We start from the raw sequence: 17,573 nt of genomic DNA, 5'->3' as shown, positions 1-17,573 counted from the left end.
GGAGCCTAAGCCTTCACTTAAGTCTAAGAGGGACCCAAGGGTGTTTGCGGACTGAAGAGGCTGCAGATGACGATCCAGGAGGACCTAAATGATTAATTGAATGAGGCAAACACAGCCCGCTCCTCTACAGGTTTCAAGCCTGGCGGGGAGGTGAGGGTTTGAACCGACCCTTTCAGGAGCTCTTTAATTGAGTCCGAAGCATCCGTGGGGGCCAGGCAGTGGAACATGTGGGGCAAGGAGTCGGTGTACCGTGATGCCCTTCCATCTGTCCTCTGGCACCATTGGAAAAAGAGAACAGCCATGCTGCGGAGCCCAGGCTGTTGGAAGCTCTCTGCCACTGGCCTCGTCATAGGCACACTTGGCTGTTAATTGTGCTTTTAACTTTCAAAGTGGTTTCACATTGATTTTATTTACACAAAACCTGGCATTTGTCACGCTCTGCCTCAGGAGCTAGCAAGCCACTTTGCGCACTGGGAAGTATCAAGAGGGTCTGAAAGATCTAGCTGATGCCCACTTCTCATGTGTATCCTAGACACACAGTCAGGGTCCAGAGAGCATTTGCTGACTGAATATTATAATGGGTGGATGGACAGCTGGGTAGAATAATCTACAGGAAAGGTATCTGTCTTATTGTGACCACCAAAGAAGTCTTGTTAGGACTCCACCAGAAATTCTCTTCTAGTATTTCCCTCTCAGTTCCTGTCATGCTGGACATCCCTCCCTCCTGGGGGCTTCTCCATGTACCCTGTCCTATCAGAGTCAAATTCCTTGCCCTCATGGTGGATCTCAGTGCTATGGACGGGGTGATGGGTGGGCATGTGAATGTGTTTAACCCTACCTTCACTTCAAGGTGGGGAGGGGAGGTCCATCTGGCCCCAATCCAGACCTCTTCAACATCCGGGGGTGCTGGGCCTGATCACAGCTCAGGAAGAGCAGAGCGGCAGCAGCTGTGAGGGGCTGTCCTGTCCCTCTCCACACAGTTGGAGGGTTGCCTGCCAGCTGGGCTACACACAGGCCGTGGGCAGGGATTCCCCTGGGAGGAGTCGCAGCTTTCCGATAGTTGGGGTGCCCGCATTTCCTTGATGCCAGTATTTTTAACTTGGCCCGACTTTTAATAAACTGTCTGTGTGGGGAGCCGTAACCAACAGTTAAAAGACTCAACTCACTAAAACACTACTCTGAGGGGAAAAAATCTCCATGACCAGAGAGTCATGTCTGGTCCTAAGAAGGCCTGTGCTTCCTGGGGCCACCGAAGCTGCAGGGTTGGGACAGATGGGTGACAGGGCAGGGGAAACCAGGGACTTCAGGGCCCCTGGCAGCTGTATCAGAGACCAGCTTTCCATGCCTCTCTGTAGCCCAACTCTATCTCAGACCATGCTGCCATGCCCTCCAGAGAATCCCCTCTGTGTGTACTTGGCTCTCCTACACACTGGGGACCTGGCGGGGGTGGTCCTGTCTCTACTTCTGCTTCTAATCACCTCCTGCTTGCTCATGCCTTCCCTCTCCAAACTCCACAAGACCCTGGTTCTGTCTTCAGCCCTCACCAAGGGAATACAGTAGACCGTGGGGGAGGATGCTCAGTCTGTTTAGCCATCCCTATCCTATCTGTCCTGAAGCAATGGCTCTCTCCTCCCTTCATCTAGGGAGAGTGAGAAATAGAACCTTTTCCTATTGTCAAATCCACTGCCATGCCCAGGCCTAGCCAGGATCCGTCACCTCCCGCTCCTCACTCTGCCTGGGCTCTGGGCATGAGCCTGACTATGCTATCTGCTCCTTAGGGACAGGTGTACCCACACTTTGGGGAGGTCAGTGGGGAAGTAAACTACAGACTGGCCCTGACAGCAACAGTGTGTGTTTACACACTGGTCCTCTTCAGGTAGGATTGGTTTGCCAGGAAACTGAAGGAGGCAGTCACCCTCTACATGTGATCTGGAGGTGCCATGACTATCTGCTCTCCACCCCAAGCATTCCACAGCTGCTTCAGTTCCCATTAGTAAGCAGGGACCCCAACACCCAGTTTCAAGGTCTTTGATTGAACGAGTGTCATGGATTCCATGGGTCTCCAGTATGTATATATGAAAGAGGGGCAAATGAACTATGTTCTGACAGTCCCTCAAAAGGCTATGGGGGTGGGGACGAGCCTCAGGGAGAGCCTGAAACAGAAGGACAAAGGGGTGTGTTATCACCACCTGCCCAAATTGTTCTTATTACATCCGTGGAATGTACCCATTGAGCCCCAGGGTGACAGAGCCTCTCTCAAGGGTGGGGGCAGCCAGGCCACCTGCTCAGGATGTCCTGTCAATGATTGGCCAGTGGGCTGCCTGTGGGTACCCTGGAGCCCCAAATTATCTCGGAGCTTCCCTGCTCCTGTGTGCTCCTTAGTTCTGCTTATGATAGAGAGCACCGTCCGGAACAAAGCCTTGGCTGTGTTCCCAGGTTCCACATCTGCCTGTCTCCCCCCAGGCCTCCCACCCCCAACCCCCACTTGTCGAGACAGAAGCGGGCAGGGAGGGCTTTGCAGACACGGATGGAGGCATTCATATGTTCCCTGGCCCTGACTTTGTTGAAACATCTGCGGTGGCTCTTCCTCAGGAGAAGAGAAGACAAGAGGCTTTCTCTATGCCTTGCTGTGAAGGCCGGGTGGGGGTGGGGGGGGTAGGGGGAGCAGGGGGGTAGCACAGAGGACAGACCTGCCAGTGGGATCAACAGTGTTTCTCTGTGTAGTCACCAACTAATTAGTAACCCTGACTTGGTGGCTGTGGAATAAACCAGAAGAGAATCCACTGAGGGTCCAGGCACTGTGTCCTGGGAGCAGGCTATAGGAGCCCATGGACTAGCGGATCCCATTGTAGGGCCTGACACAATCCTGCATTCCCTGCCCAGGTCTTAATTTCCCCTCTGCCCTTGGAGACAGTTGCAATAAAACCCAAAGACCACTGTAAACTGATATCCACGAAGCCATTTCTTCTCTGGTTGCTCAAGGACTTGTTTACCCCGGGGGCTTTCTCCTACCATCACCCTAGACACTGACAGAGGTGAGGTCCCATGTCCCACTGGTCTTCACCCCTAGACCCCAAGTCCTGTTGTTGACTTCTTCACTTCCGCCACTTGTCAGAACCCAAGTGTGTCCTCTAAGGTTTAGCCTGGGTAAAATACCCCAGAGAGCTCCTACTTGACAGTTTATGTATAGCCCAGAGGAAAATGGAACCCACTCAGCATGCTCTCTGGTAAAGGCCCTGCTCAGAGCGGGGGAATGCCACTGGCAAATCGGGAACGCTCCACAGAGAGTCTAAACTGGTAGTCTGAGTGTGGACTTCGGCTTAGGTATTAAAGAAAGAAACTAGAGTTTTGAAAGGAGGGCCATGTCTCGTCTCTACGGAAGCACAGACAGATACCAGGGGGCTGGACTCTCTGTGGGGCCGCTCTGACCTTGCTACTGGGCCTTTCAAGTGGGAACAACATGGCACAGACCCTGTAAATACATTCCGCTCTGCTCTATGCCTAGTGGAAGCTAGCAGGTCGCCGTGTATGGGGAAGAACAGGACAGTATACGTGAACCAGAGCCCCCGGCCCTGCGCAGCTGCCCCAAGGCGGACGGAGCGGCGAGACAGGGCAGACCGCACCGTCTATCCGCTAGCCGGACTGTGGGAGCGCGAGGTGGCCCAAGCAGGGCCTGAAAGCCTTTGGAAGGCATCCCAGTGGAGGTGGGGATGGACCTTGATAGGTTCACATTAGTGTGCCAATGCAGGGGAGGGGGAGGCCTTCCCGACAGCAGGAGGAGGCCCAGCCAGGGCAGGCCAGGGCGCCAGGGCGCCTGGCTATTTTGGGAACTGGACTCTGAGAAGAGTGAGGGGAGCAGCTGTCTCTTAGGGGGTGAAGCTTGGAGGGGTCCCCAACGTGACCTTACTGGGCAGTGCCGCAGGAAAAGCTCAGGCAGGTTCCAAGAAGTGGAGCTACAAGGTCAGAGCCCCAGCGGGTCACTCTGGCGGCCATGGAGGGAGAGGAGAATGGCGGCAGCTGAAAGGCCAGAAAGACAGAAATGAAGTGAAAGACAGGGGTGGCGTGTAGGGGCTGGAGTGGGTAGGCTGGGAGAGACAGCCTCCTCAATTAGAAGGTAAAAAGCAGCTCTCCCTCGCCAGAAACCCCCTCCCACTCTCTTTGTCTGTTCTATATAACACAGAAGGGGGAAAAAGACATTCAAATATCCCCAAGATGAATGGTAAAGATTGAAAAACAAAACAAAACAAAACAAAAAAAACCCAACAAAACACTTCAGAACAGTGTGTTTACAACGAACTCATTTATGTAGCGTGAAAAAGAACGTACCAGATCCACTTTTCTATTTATGTGTTTACACATGCATATAGATGTTTGCGGAAGATCATGGAGGAAACCCTTACTAAGCTTTCACCCCTGGTGAGTGGGCCAGGGACTAGGGTGGAAGGAGGACTCACTTCACATTTAAAGTGCTGTGCGTAAGAGTCAATGTTACTCTTTAAACCACTTCTAAAATAAAAAGAAACAGAGTGGGGGGAAAGAGAGGGCTGGAGATGGCGGCATCTGGCTAATCTCCATGCATGGCCGGATATGGTTATCTGAAAGGCAGTGAGGGCCTGAAGGCCCCCAGAAGGCTGGCGGCTCCCTCTTTGCTTTTCCACCGTGCTGGGCTCCAGTCTCCGAGGGCAGCACACCTACCCCGCCTAGCTCCCCTGCTCTCGGCGAGCTGGCTGCGCCCCCTGCCGGCGGGTCTCCTGGCCTTCCCTTGCCAACGTGGAAGAAGAAGCAGGCTGGAAGGCGCCTTCTCTGAGGCAGTTAACAGTTCATCCTGGGATGTCTGCATTTTCTCAGAGTGGCTCCTGTAGTGAAAAGATAAGAGGAAAGCTGTTATGAATGAATGCAGGCAAGGGGAGGCTATCCATTATCGTTTTCAGCCTAATGAAGCCCTCTGAAGGCTCTCTTCAGAGTGATAAATTCCTCCAGGGCCTCAGTCCTTCCAGCCACGAAGCCACAGGCTTGTCATAACTCATGTCCCAGGAATCACACTGCTCGTCCCAAACTTCCTCAATACGGGCTGCTCAGGAGGCCCAAGAGTAAGGCTGATAACACATTTTGGAAACACAGACGTTCACAGCTCATTGCCCAGGCATGGGGATGACAATGCCGGGGTTAATTCGTCCCATTGCCCATCCCTGTCAGCCTTGGCAGTGCGGAGGCCAGGCAGAGGAAGCTGGCAGGACTGTGTCTGAGAAGAGGGGACCTGGAGGCAGCCAGGAATCTGTCACTGTGGTTATGGCTGGTCTAGGAGGTGATGGTGTGAGAGGGGTCTTTGTCCCCTTGAGCAAGATATTGAGCAGTCGTATGGGGTAGAAGGCGCCTCAGGCCTGCAGAGTCTCTCTCCCCCAACCAGGGCCCCTGCCTTCCCGTTACTGCGCCTGACGTCCGTTCCCAGCAAGCTCAGCCAGGTGGCTGGATGCTCTCACCCCTCATGGGAGCGGCACAGACAGCTGCCTTAGACACAGTCCAGACTGCAGGCCTGTTCCATATACTTTCCCATCCGCACAGCCAGGCTCAGCCAAATGGCTCCCTGGTGTCAGGGCGGTGAAGGTCTTCTACATTGCCTCAGCAGGAGGGGTGCACAGAAGAGGCCCCGTTTAGGGGTGCGGGAGGATGGAGAGGGAGGACGGAGGCCCAGGCAGGGGCTGTTTCAAGATGTGGACACAAAAAGGATAAAGCCCTGCTTCCTTCATTGGTTTTTTTTTTTTTTTTTTCACCCACCCTGCCCACTCTTGAAGTGTGAAGACTGGTTCCACTTTTGCACAGCCCTTGTGGTGACATGCTTCCCAGACCTTTGGCCTTCCTTATACAAACACAAAGCCCTTCCTAATTTGGTTCTCTGAAGGCCAGCCCCACTTTCACACAGCCTTTGTGGTGACATGGTTCCCAGACCTTTGGCCTTCCTTGTACAAACATGAGCCTTTTCCCAGAGTGGTCCTCTGTCCCATCCACCCCCAATTAGGGAACTTTGGATGGACAGTGGTCTCAACCCGCAATGGGGCTACTTTAAACAGGACAGAGGAGATATTCTGGGCGCACCCCTCCCCAGCAGCCTGGTCCTGGCTTCCACCCCAGGAAGACACATGAGAGGAGTTCTGAGAGGTGTAGGCAGAGCAGGGCAGGGCAGGGCGGGGATGGCTCCAGCCTAGGACTGGTAGTGCCACCCAGAGGCCTGGGCCAGTAACTGACCTGTGGGGAACCTAAAGGGGGTCTCTAGGCCAGGTGTGCCTGGAGATAACAGGGCAGAGGCAGATCCTGTGCCTTGCTTTATGTAAATATGCTTTGTTGCTAGGCATATTTACAGAGCTTGGAGGCAATCCCATCTGTTTCCCCTGCTTGTCCCTCTGCATCCAAGGGCAGGGGCGAAAAAGGAGCATGGGAAGGGTTGCCTTTGAGTGGGGATTGAGTGATTTGGCCAGGGAGTTTGTCTTTCAGCTGGGATTCGAAGACAGGGTGAAAATTTTAAATGAGAAGTAACAGACTGGCTTTGTTGTTGTTGTGCTATTTAAAGAAACATCAGAGAGGCCAGAAAACTGAGAGCTAAAAGGAAGTCACACACTGTGCCCTCTATAGGAGCTCTGAACTGAGACCCTTCAAGTCTTGGCCTCCTTGGGGTCAGAGACTGATTGCAATCTGGCATCTCCATAGATCCTCTGGGTAGACTTCCCCTCTAACTTCCCAGAATCCCTAGAGCTCTATCAGCTGCCACCTCAGAGCCATCCAGGGGTTTACCTTTTGTTTGAGACACTTGGGACTTAAAATTGTATTTTTTTAAGGCAGGTACAGTGTCGCATCCCTGTGATCCTAGCACTAAGGAAGCTGAGGCAGAATTGCTAAGAATTCATAACCAGCCTGAGCTGTATATTAAGACTCTGTCTCCAAAGAAGAAAAGTAAGATTTATTTTATTTCTAATTATGTGTATGAGTGTGTCTGTATATGATGAGTATGTGCATGTGAGTGCAGGTACCTGAGGAGGCCAAAAGAGGGAGCTAAGACAGTTGAAGGCTCCCATAAGGGTACTGGGAATCAAACCCAGGTCCTCTAGCAAGAGCAGCAAGTGTCCTTAATGTCTGGGCCATCTCTCTAGCCCCAAGTCCTTGAACTTTCCATGAGAAAACACATCCCTGCTGTGGCTTTGCTATTTGTTAATGCTCTTTTCTAGTTCAGACACCCTCCTCTGGTTTTTCAAATGTTGGATCTCTGTATATAAGATAATAGATTGTGTTGTGGAACAATCTTTCTGTACACTGTGAAGATGTGTTGTTCTCATTGGCTTAATAAAGAGCTAAATGGCCAATAGATAGGTAGAAAGAAGTTAGGCAGGACTTGCAGACAGGGAGAGAGCTTGCTGGGATGAAGCAGGGCAGAGTCACCAGGAGACACTGGAGAGGCAAGGTGAGCATGCTGTACTGAAGAAAGGTACCAAGCCATGTGGTAGAACATAGATAAGAAATATGGGTTGATTTAAGTTGTAAGAGCTAGTTAGTAACAAGTCTAAGCTATTGGCCAAGCACTCTGTGTGGTTATTTTGCAGCTGACTAGTGGGGCAAAAATAGTCCACTTATAAATGGTGCCCAGTGTCTGGCCATGTACATCCACATAAAGCCTGAGAAAGTTTAAACAAAATAAAGTTCGGGACACGGAAGTCAAACATGGGGCAGGCACCATCTTAAACTTCATGAGCCCCCAGCTCAAACATGGCACTTCATACCTGGCTGTTGACCTTGGCCTTCTGTCCTCCAGGTGGATCCTGTCCTTCCTCCCTTCCAGGATGCCTTTCCACGTGCCCCAGCCTGGTGATGCCCCCTTGTTGGGGACATTGAGAGACCGACAAAAACCAGGAGAGCCACCATCACTCAGGGAACTGAGGGTAGCCAGGCCTTGTCCCTGCCAGCACTTACCCAGAGAGAGGCCAGTCCCTGGCCCAAAGACAGTCACACTTATCTTACGAGCATCCAGACACCTAGTCACCATCCTCCTGTACTCATTTCCAATTCCCTAGCAAAGCTGTTGGATTTATTTTCCAACGCTATCCAGAATCTATCACGTCCTTTCTTTCCATACCTTCCCTATCGAAGCTGAGTCTGCAGCAGCTCTTACGGGGACTATGGAGACCCTGCAGTTGGTCTCTCCATTCCTCATGCAGGAGAAGCCTGTTAAAGCTGGTGTGGGTGTTAACCAGGTCCTTCGGGCCCGCCCTCATCCTCTTCCCCTGTGACCACTACCTCTCCCCAGCCTCTCCTCCAGCCACAAGAGCCCTGGCCTTAGCAGAACCTGCCTGTTCCCTTTGCTAAATATGAGTTCCTTCAACTTGTGTATGCCTTGGCCAGTTCACCTTCTCAGGCCATCCCCAGTGTTCTCATCACTGTCCCCGGGCCATCCATCCACCCACTGAGCACTTCATGCCAACAGTACCTCTGTCAGTGGGAGGCTGGCATGTCAGGGTCTGCATTCATCTGGGCACTGGGCTAAGGGCCATCTCCTTGCTCTTCATTTTTCAGAAGAATAAGGCAGTTCTGTCACCAACCTTATATATGCCCCCTGAGTCTTCCATGGAGTCCTGAAGGCCCTGATGACCCTGCCTCCCTTCATCTCAGCCTCCACCTCCTTCTCTCCCATAGTGAAGGTACCAGGGACCCTCAGGAGTCTGGAGTGTTCCCCAGAATGCAGAAGTTCTGTGCTGTCCTTGAAAGCAGGCTCAGCCCATGCATGTGGGTTCACACCACAAGGAAGAAGAGCCTTTGTGGGCTTTGGCTCAGCTGTTGAAACCCAGCCAAGCCAACAGCTTCATGACACCAGCAAACCTGCCCATCCTCCACATTGAGAGTTTTCCGTTCTTTGGCTGGGGTCAGTGCCTGGGGGTTGGGTTTGCCCACAGGGACCAAGACTGGCCTATCACTCCATTTCCTCTATAACCACCTGACCTTCCAGGTGATTCATCAATGAAAGGCTCAGAGAAGGTAAGGCCTGTCTCAAAGACACACAGAACAGCCTAGGATGGTAGACCCAGAGTGAAGCCCACATCTACAGTGCTACAGATGCATCTGCCCAGGAAGGAAAGAGCCCATCTTGACTAAAATACCTGCCTGGGAGGCTGCAGGGTCTTCAGGTCCATCTCTCCTCAGCTGTGATGAACTCTCCCTCCACAGTGATTTACCCCATCCTCTCTGTACCATGTAAGCCAACCCAGCTAAGCCAACAGGATGCCCAGACCCAGACACTGAGCTGGAAATGTAGGTGTCCTTCCTCAGGCCTCTCTGAGCCCAGATGCTTCATCTTTAAGAACCGAAAAGCCTCAAAGATAGCTTAGTGGGAAAAGTACTTGCCTTACAGGCCTGAGGGCCTGAGTTCAATCCCCAGCACATGCATGGTTTCTTAAAGCTAGCATGCCATGGTAGCGTGTGTTTATAAGCCAACACTGAGGAGGCAGACACAGAAGGATCTGGGGCTCACTGAAGGACCACTTAGCTTACTTGGCAAGTTCAAGGCAGTGAGAGACCCTGTCTCAGAAAATAAGGTATCTGGAACCTAAGAAATAAGAAATAGCACTCAAGGTTGTGGTCTGGCCTCCACACGCACACACATACACATCCTCACATGTATCCCCACACGTCCATGCACATACACACATAAAAGAAGTGAGCAGCTCACTGCCTTCCTCACCAGCACATCGGGAGATACAGGGAGGAAGGTTTCTGAGACAGCCATACATTGTGTAAGTCCCACCTCTGTGGGTGACTCATGAGTGCTGGGGACGAGATCCCTTCTGCTGGGACTACTGAACTCCAGCCATGGTCAACACGGGCCCCAGAAGAGAGACAGAAGGCCTTTATCAACCCCTCCCAGACACCTGGTCCTGTCACTGACCCTTCAAGAGAGGAGGCTGCGATGGATGGGCAGGAGACTGCCGGCCTTGTTCCAAGGAGACAGTGTGTGGTTGCTGGTGCTGCTGCCCGGCCCATACAGCAGCCCTCCTTGTTCCGGGCCTTGGCGGGCACTGGGGCAGTGTTGATCTTGGAGGGCTCACAGGCGCTTGCAGTGTTCCATGTGAGGTGTTCTCAGCTGCTTTATGGAAATTATTTTATGGCCCCTGTAGGTGTCGGGCAGCTCCTCCCCTGCAAATATTTCCAGGCTAAAAATACTGTATTCATGCTTAATGGTTGGAGAACTTAGGGGACCGTGCAAAGGTCTGAATCTCCAGCCACCAGCTCGGGCCTACAGGGAACACAACTATGCTCTTCCACAAGCCAGCTTTTCTAGGGACCTGTCCTGCTAGGTGACAAAAGCTGCTTCAGTCCAGAACCCCACTCTCCAAACCCCTACTCCCAGGACTGGGTAATTCAGAAAGCATTTGAGTAAAAAGGCTCACATGCTGAGGACTTGGTCGCCAGCTGGCTGTTTATTGGTGAGGTTCTGAAAAGCTCAAGAGGTAGGCCAAGGGGGATCTTGTCTCTGGTCCCTTCCATGCTTCCACTATCGTGATGCATTGCCTCTCCAAGGCCAGAACCACTAGAAGCAAACATTGTAGACTGAAGTCTCTGAAATCATGAGCTGAAACCAGCCTTTCCTTGTGTGTCACTTGGCTGTTTTGATATGCAAAAAAGTAACAAGTAAAGGGTCCAGACCTCAAGTGACTCCTTAAGAGTCCTTAATATCCACATCATACCTGCTCTCCACTGTCTGAGAAGACAGAGACATGGGGACCTCCAGGGTCAAGTTCAAAACCCAAAAGTCAAGAATTGACTCAGAAAAAAAAATCTATTTATTTACTGAGACAGGGTCTCATTATGTAACCCCAGCTGACCTGGAAATCACTCTGTAGACTAGGCTGGCCTTGAACTCACAGAGATCTGTCTTCTTCTGTCTCTTCAGTGCTGTGATTAAAGGCGTGTACCACCACACTACAGTAAAAAAAAAAAAAAATTCTTTTTAAATAGCATGATGGTTTCTCAGAAAGCCAAATATTGGGGGCTGGCACAAGGGGCTGATGGGAAAAGCCAAGCCTGGTCATCCCGAATTCAGTTTCTAGGATTCACATTGTGGGCTAAGAGCATCCATCCCATGCAAGTTGTTCTCTGACCTCTACACACGGCCCATGGCATATATGCACATAAGTATAAACAGACATGCAATAAAAAATAAATAGGGCCTGTTGATGGTGGCACATTTCTTTAATCTCAGCACTTGGCAGGTAGAGGCAGGTGGATCTCTGGAGTTATAGGCCAGCCTGGTCTACAGAGTGAGTTCCAGGGCATCCAGGGCTAAGTAAGTAAGTAAGTAAGTAAATGAATACTATTTTAAGTAGTTAAAAGATATATTTGTTATGTACATTTATAGTAACGCTATATCATGTTTATATTATTGTGGTGAAGGAGGAAGCCAGAGCTTTGCTCATGTTAAGGGGGTGCTCTGCCACCCAGACACAAACCCAACATCTTACAGTTTTAAAAAAGTCAGCCCAAAGGAAGAGAAGGCAGGGGAGAGAATTGATGAATTTCACCGTTTCTTTTCTTACAGAGTCTTGTAGAGAGGCTGACTTTGGGCGGGGTAGGGAAGCTCAGCATGCCCTCTTCTGGGCACTGTTCCAGGCTTAGTGGTTCTCTGGTTCTGATGGAAGGAGGCTCCTGGTCATATCCAGAGGTGTCTTGGGCTGTGCCTGGGGAGGAAAAAGGTGGCTGTGGCGTGTTTAAGGTAGAGGCCAGATTTTGCTGTATATCTTGGGGTGTACCAGACACCCTACCTCAGGGAACCTCCCAGCCCTAACGCAGTTACAGCACAGACACAGACAGCTGGGGACATACAGCGGGGTACAGGGGTGCCAGTGCCAATTCCTCTGGGTCCTGGCGAAGCAACTAAATTTTGCTAAGAAAAATATAACTTTTGTGTTTGTTTTGAAATAAGATAACACTCTATAGCCAGGTTGACCTCTGACCTGTGATCACCCTGCCTCAGTCTTCTGAGTAATGAAATTACAGGTGCGGGCCACCAAGGCTGGCAAAAATAACCATCTTATTTTTGCACCAGCTAACTCCCCCTGGCTCTACCCTCTATTCTTTGGGCCAGGGGTGTATTCTGTTCTTGTGGGGCTGAAAGCCAGACCTGGCCCTCACTGCAGCTCCCTCCCCAGGTCTCCCTCAGTAAACAGGAAGTGCAGAGCAAGCAACTTCCAAATTGATAGAAATGACAGAGGCAGCTGGCCGCCTGGACAGTCACCCAAGGTTCCTCTGCACCATTGAGGCATCCATCTTTGGCCTACAGGCCTAGAATATCTGACAGACTTTTCTGTGAAGCAGAAATTTTAATGGACTGGTCTACTTTGTTTTGGCAAAGTTTGGCAGTTGACTTCTTTTGTGTCCTGCTGTCCATTTTGGACAGCATACTGTCCACAGTTGAGACAAGGGCAGTTTCTTGCCCAGTGGCTAGCTTTTCTATACTAGCTTTTCAAACTCCATATGGCGGTTCTTTGATGCCCATCATATCCTTTGAAGTAGATTGGTGCCACCAGGAACAGATATATCTTTCTGTCATGAAAAGCCTTATGTTATTAAAACATCGTAAATACCATATTGTGTAGGTCCTTGAAGTGTTTGAAGACCACATATCTATCTAAAATATAAATCTGTTCAACCTTGAAAACACACCTAACATGATTACAAGTTTGATTGTTATAGATGACTAACTACTAACTTGCATTAGTAGCTTTCAAGGACTAGAACTTTCTGTTACATTTTTTAAGTGACTTGCATAGGTACAATACCTTAAACAAGAGTAGAAACATTATATATATATTGTTATAACAAAAATAACCTTAAATTTGTATCAATATATAAAAATCCATACCAATGTAAAATGTTTGAGAATAGTAGTTGCTTTTTAGTTTAAAAGTAGATTCAATATCTAACCTTTTAGCCTATCATTTCTATATCCCCCCTTTTTCTTTTCATCCCCCACCCCCTTTTTTCCCTAAACTAGATAGGAGAGAAAGAAGTATAAAGAAAAAGAAACAATGAAATCCTATAATATGACCTTTTTTGTTTAGTTTCCTCCCTGACCATGACCAATAACAACTTGTAACCAATCCCCCCTAAACGACAACAAACATCCATAACCCAATGAATGACCCCAAACCACCCACCCCACCTCTTGGGAATGTGGGTGTTGTGTTCTTAAAATTACTTCCTGCTGTCTGGGGACAACTGTATCTTTAGGGGACCCTGAGAAAATTGGGATAATGGTCAAGTCCTGGGACAGCTAGCTGTATCATTCGTTGTCTGGTCTCTGTGTGATGGGCAAGTGCATTCTAGAAAGTGAAGTCCCTGCTAGAGTAGTCTGTGAGGCTGGATCATCTCAGCTAGCAGCTCTAAAGTTGTTCTAGATGAAGGTTTTTGAGGAAACAACAACAGAGGCATTCTGTGAGGCTGGATCACCTGGGCTATTTGTCTTGTCTTCAATGGTGTCTGGTCCTTTTGTTCTGAAAAGACACCTCTGTGCACAGGAAACGGTAGGGGAGCCAGCCTGATCCAAATTGGACCAGGAGTTTCTGCTTCATGTACACAGCAGAGCTAACCAGCAAGCTCTCAACCTACAGCCTTGGCTCCTGTCATCCAGGGTTCTCTGTGATTTCCAGACTTGCCCTTAGATTAAGGGTTACCCACTGGACTGCTCAGGCAAGAGAATGAGTAAGTCCTAGTGAGGGTCCACGGGCAGCACTGGGCAGGGAACTGAGCCCAGCTGGACCCTTTGTGGGCAAGGGATGCCAGGTATCTAAGAGCTCAAATCTCCAACAGATTAACAGGCCTCAAGTTTTCTTTTTGCTAAAAGGAATGTTCTAGAATTAGATTCTGGTAATGGTTGTACAATTCTGCAAATTTACTCAACACTATTGAATTATACATTTAAAATGGGTAATCTTCACGGTTTACAAACAGTATGTCAATAAGACTGCTTTAAAAAAAATCAAGTTTGGCTACTAGAGACTGAAAAGGTCCTGAAAAAAGACCAAGGAGACAGACTCTGGGAAGACACCAGAAGGAACCTTCCAGAGCATTGCTTTGGTCCAGATGCATGGTGGGATGTTGTGGGATAATCTTTTTGTACATTGTGAAGATGTGTCTCTGCCTAAGGCACTTTCTGACTGGTTTCATAAAGAGCTAAGTGGCCAATAACTAGACAGGAGAGGATAGGCAACATTTCCAGGGAGAGAAAGGAATTCAGAAGTATCTGAGGCATGCAGATTTTGCCAGCCACATATGGAGGAGTCATACATACAATATGGAAGAGAGGTAATGAGCCACATAACATAGATTAATATAAACGGATTCATTTAAGTTATAGGAGCTAGTTGTGAACAAGCCTAAGTTAAGGCCAAGCATTCATAACTAATAAGAAGTCTCTATGTCATTATTTGGGAATTGGTGGCCCAAAGAAAGTCTGACTACAGTGGGAGAAGAACTGGGCTAATAAAGCTAGTGCTACCCATTCCCTGTCACAGCTGGACGGATGGGATGTAGTGTTGGCAAACTTGGAATGGGTATGAGCTATGGGTACTATGGTTGAAATACCAGTCCCCAGTCTCCAGCCCGTGGGTGCTGGCTAAAGTTGACCCTGGTGTCTTGTCCCATCCCTGTGTCATTTGGCTCATATAACTCCAGAAGGTCCCTGTATCTTCTTGCTTTTCAATCATTTGGGTCTCTCTCCAAAGCACCCAGATCCCTTAAACTCCATCAGTACCAAACTCAAGCTGCCCCCTCCCAAGCATGCATCTTATTTTTCCTTTATTTTTATTTTTTCAAGACAGGGTTTCTCTGTGTAGCCCTGGCTGTCCTGGATCTCACTCTGTAGACCAGGTTGGCCTCAAACTCACAGACCCACCTGTCTCTACCTCCCAAGTGCTGGGATTAAAGGCGTGCACCACTACTGCAAGGCTCCAGGCAGGCATCTTAACATCTTCTGAACTACACAGCCTGTACCTCAGTTTTCCCAAGGAGTCAATAGTTACCAGCAGGCCCCAAAGCAAGAGGCCACACTCTCACCAGGCAGCACCTGCCACTTTTTCAGGGGTTCTTCTATTTGTGCTAGGTGATCCCCCCCCTAAGTAGGAGTCTGAAGACTTCATGTTTCCCTGTCCCCTGAGTGAGGCATGGAAACTTGGCCTCAGGTGGGACAGACACACAGATGCAGCTGTACCTAAGCTCCAGGTATATCCAGAAGACCCCGGCCAAGCTCACACAGCCATCGAGGGTCTGCCATGGGGATCAAGGGTGACTGGGAGGGTCAGAGGAGTACTTCAGCTACTAAGACAGGGCTTCGTGCTAGACACGTGTGGGTGACACAGAAGCACTGCCAAGAGGAGACTTTCTTTGGCTTACTTTTCATATATTATTATTGTTGCTGTTGTTGTTGTTGTTGTATGCATGCAGTGCTAGGCAAGTGCTCACAGCTGAGCTACATCCTGTCTTTGATTGAGTGAGGGAGGGGGTTTGTGAGTGAATGAGCGAGTGATCGATGTGTGCTTGACCTCCCACGGCACACATGTGGAGGCCAGAGCATATGCAAAAGTTGGTTTTTTTCCTTCTACCAGGTTTGTCTGGGGTCAAACTCAGGTCATTAGGCTTCACCGGAGCTGAGCCATCTTGCTAGCCAGCCAGGCTTTTTTAATGTTTTATTTTGAGACAGAGACTCATTGAGTTTACGAGAATGGACTTGAGTTCTGTAGCCCAGGTTGGGACTTGAAATTATAATCTTCCTGCCTCAGCTTCCTGAGTAACTAACTGGGATTATGAGCCCGCACCAGTCCCAGTCGGTTCAGCTTACTGGTTTTTTGTTTGTTTGACACGGTCTCAGCTTCTCAAGTGCTTGAATTATAGGCCCCGGGGTGCCATATTAGGTTACGCAGTTGAGGGTCAGCCGTAGGACTTTGTGCACGTCAGGCAAACACTTTACCAGCTGAGCCACGTCCTCAGCCCCAGGTTTGATTTCACTTTAAAAAGATTTGTTTATTTATTTTATTGTATGAGTGTTTGTCTATCTGTATGTATATGTACCACATGCATGCCTGGTGCCCAAGGAGACCAGAAAAGGGTATTGGATACCCTGAAGTTGGAGTTATAGATGGTAGTGAGCCACTATGTTGGTGCTGAGACCCAAGTCTGCACCCTCTGCAAGAGCAGCAAGTGCTCCTAACCACTGAGCTCTCCCTCCAGCCCCGGCTTACCTTTCAAAGTGCACTTCGATGTTTGTTTGTATGTTTGAGATTATAATTTTTTCTCCCTACCCTTTCCTCCCTCCAAGCCTTCCCTATACACCTCATTTCTCTCTTTCAAATCTTCCTTTTTCATTGTTATTGCACATCACACACACACACACACACACACACACACACACACACACATACATATGTGATTAAGTACAAAAATGTGTAATTAGTTCTAATTGGTGCTTCAACCAGCAATGAGGATCACAGATTAAAAGTGGGTGTGGAAAGTGCCAGATCAGTAGCCCTCAAGCAATGCTGGGTGATAAGGGTGGTCACTCCCATGCAGCTAGACACACTTCTTTAGCAGGGCATCTACGCCCAAACTCCCCATCCACACACAAGTGCACCACACTTGGAAACACCTGTAAGACCTCAGGGATGACAAACTGTAGCCCTCGGGGACAGGTACCCACGCGTTCACAGCTCCTTTCTTCACAAGGACCATAAGGTGCCTCCTTCAAGTGTACCCAGGCAGTTGAGTAGATGTGGAAACTGCAGTCCAGCCCTCCAGTGAAATAGTATTCAGCTGTGAAGAGAAATTAAGTCTGAAACAGACCACAACTGGGGTAAATTTCCCAACATTAGGTGTCATGAAAGAAGCCAGGCATGGACTTCCAGTATTTTGATTCTATTTACACGGAGTGACCAGAAGAGGGAGGTTCTGGAGACAGAACCTGAATGAGTGGCCGTTAGGGACTGGGAGGATGGAGGACCACTGCTCTGGGCATAGACATAGAGTCCCCTTCAGGGATGAGACTGTCCTGGAATTCTGTGGAATGATTGACTCTTGAATGAATTTTCCACAGCATCCTGAGAAAGCAGTGAGAGCCAGGTAGTCCATCCTGTGGTGGGGAGTCAAGAATTGCTGGGTACAGTCCTGGTCTCTCCTTGACCCTAGGAGTAGAGCCCAGACTTGCCCCAGCTGCCTAAATAGTCCAGGATGATCTTGGACAGACTCAGAGAGCAGACTTCATTTTTGCAAAATGAACGCAGTGCTTGGTGAGCCCTGGGCCATTTTTTTCCACTGAGAAAACTCAAAGTTGCCACTGGGAGAAAGCAGCCCTGGCAGCCCAGCAGTGACATTGACAGGCTGGTCATGTACTTGAGAGAGAGCTACATCTGAAGCTTTTGCTTTAGCACAGAGCGAGAGTGGCCTCGCATCCATCCACAGAGCTCGCCAACGCATGGCCAGGATCAAAGCCTTCAAGGTCATGTCTGATGTCTCCAGAGAAGAGGATGTTGACATGGAGCTTGCCTGAAGCC

This window comes from Peromyscus maniculatus, chromosome 14 (genome assembly GCF_049852395.1).
Source record: "Peromyscus maniculatus bairdii isolate BWxNUB_F1_BW_parent chromosome 14, HU_Pman_BW_mat_3.1, whole genome shotgun sequence".
Taxonomy (NCBI): Eukaryota; Metazoa; Chordata; class Mammalia; order Rodentia; family Cricetidae; genus Peromyscus; species Peromyscus maniculatus.
The sequence above is the reverse complement of the archived record's forward strand: the minus strand, read 5'-3'. Positions refer to the sequence as shown.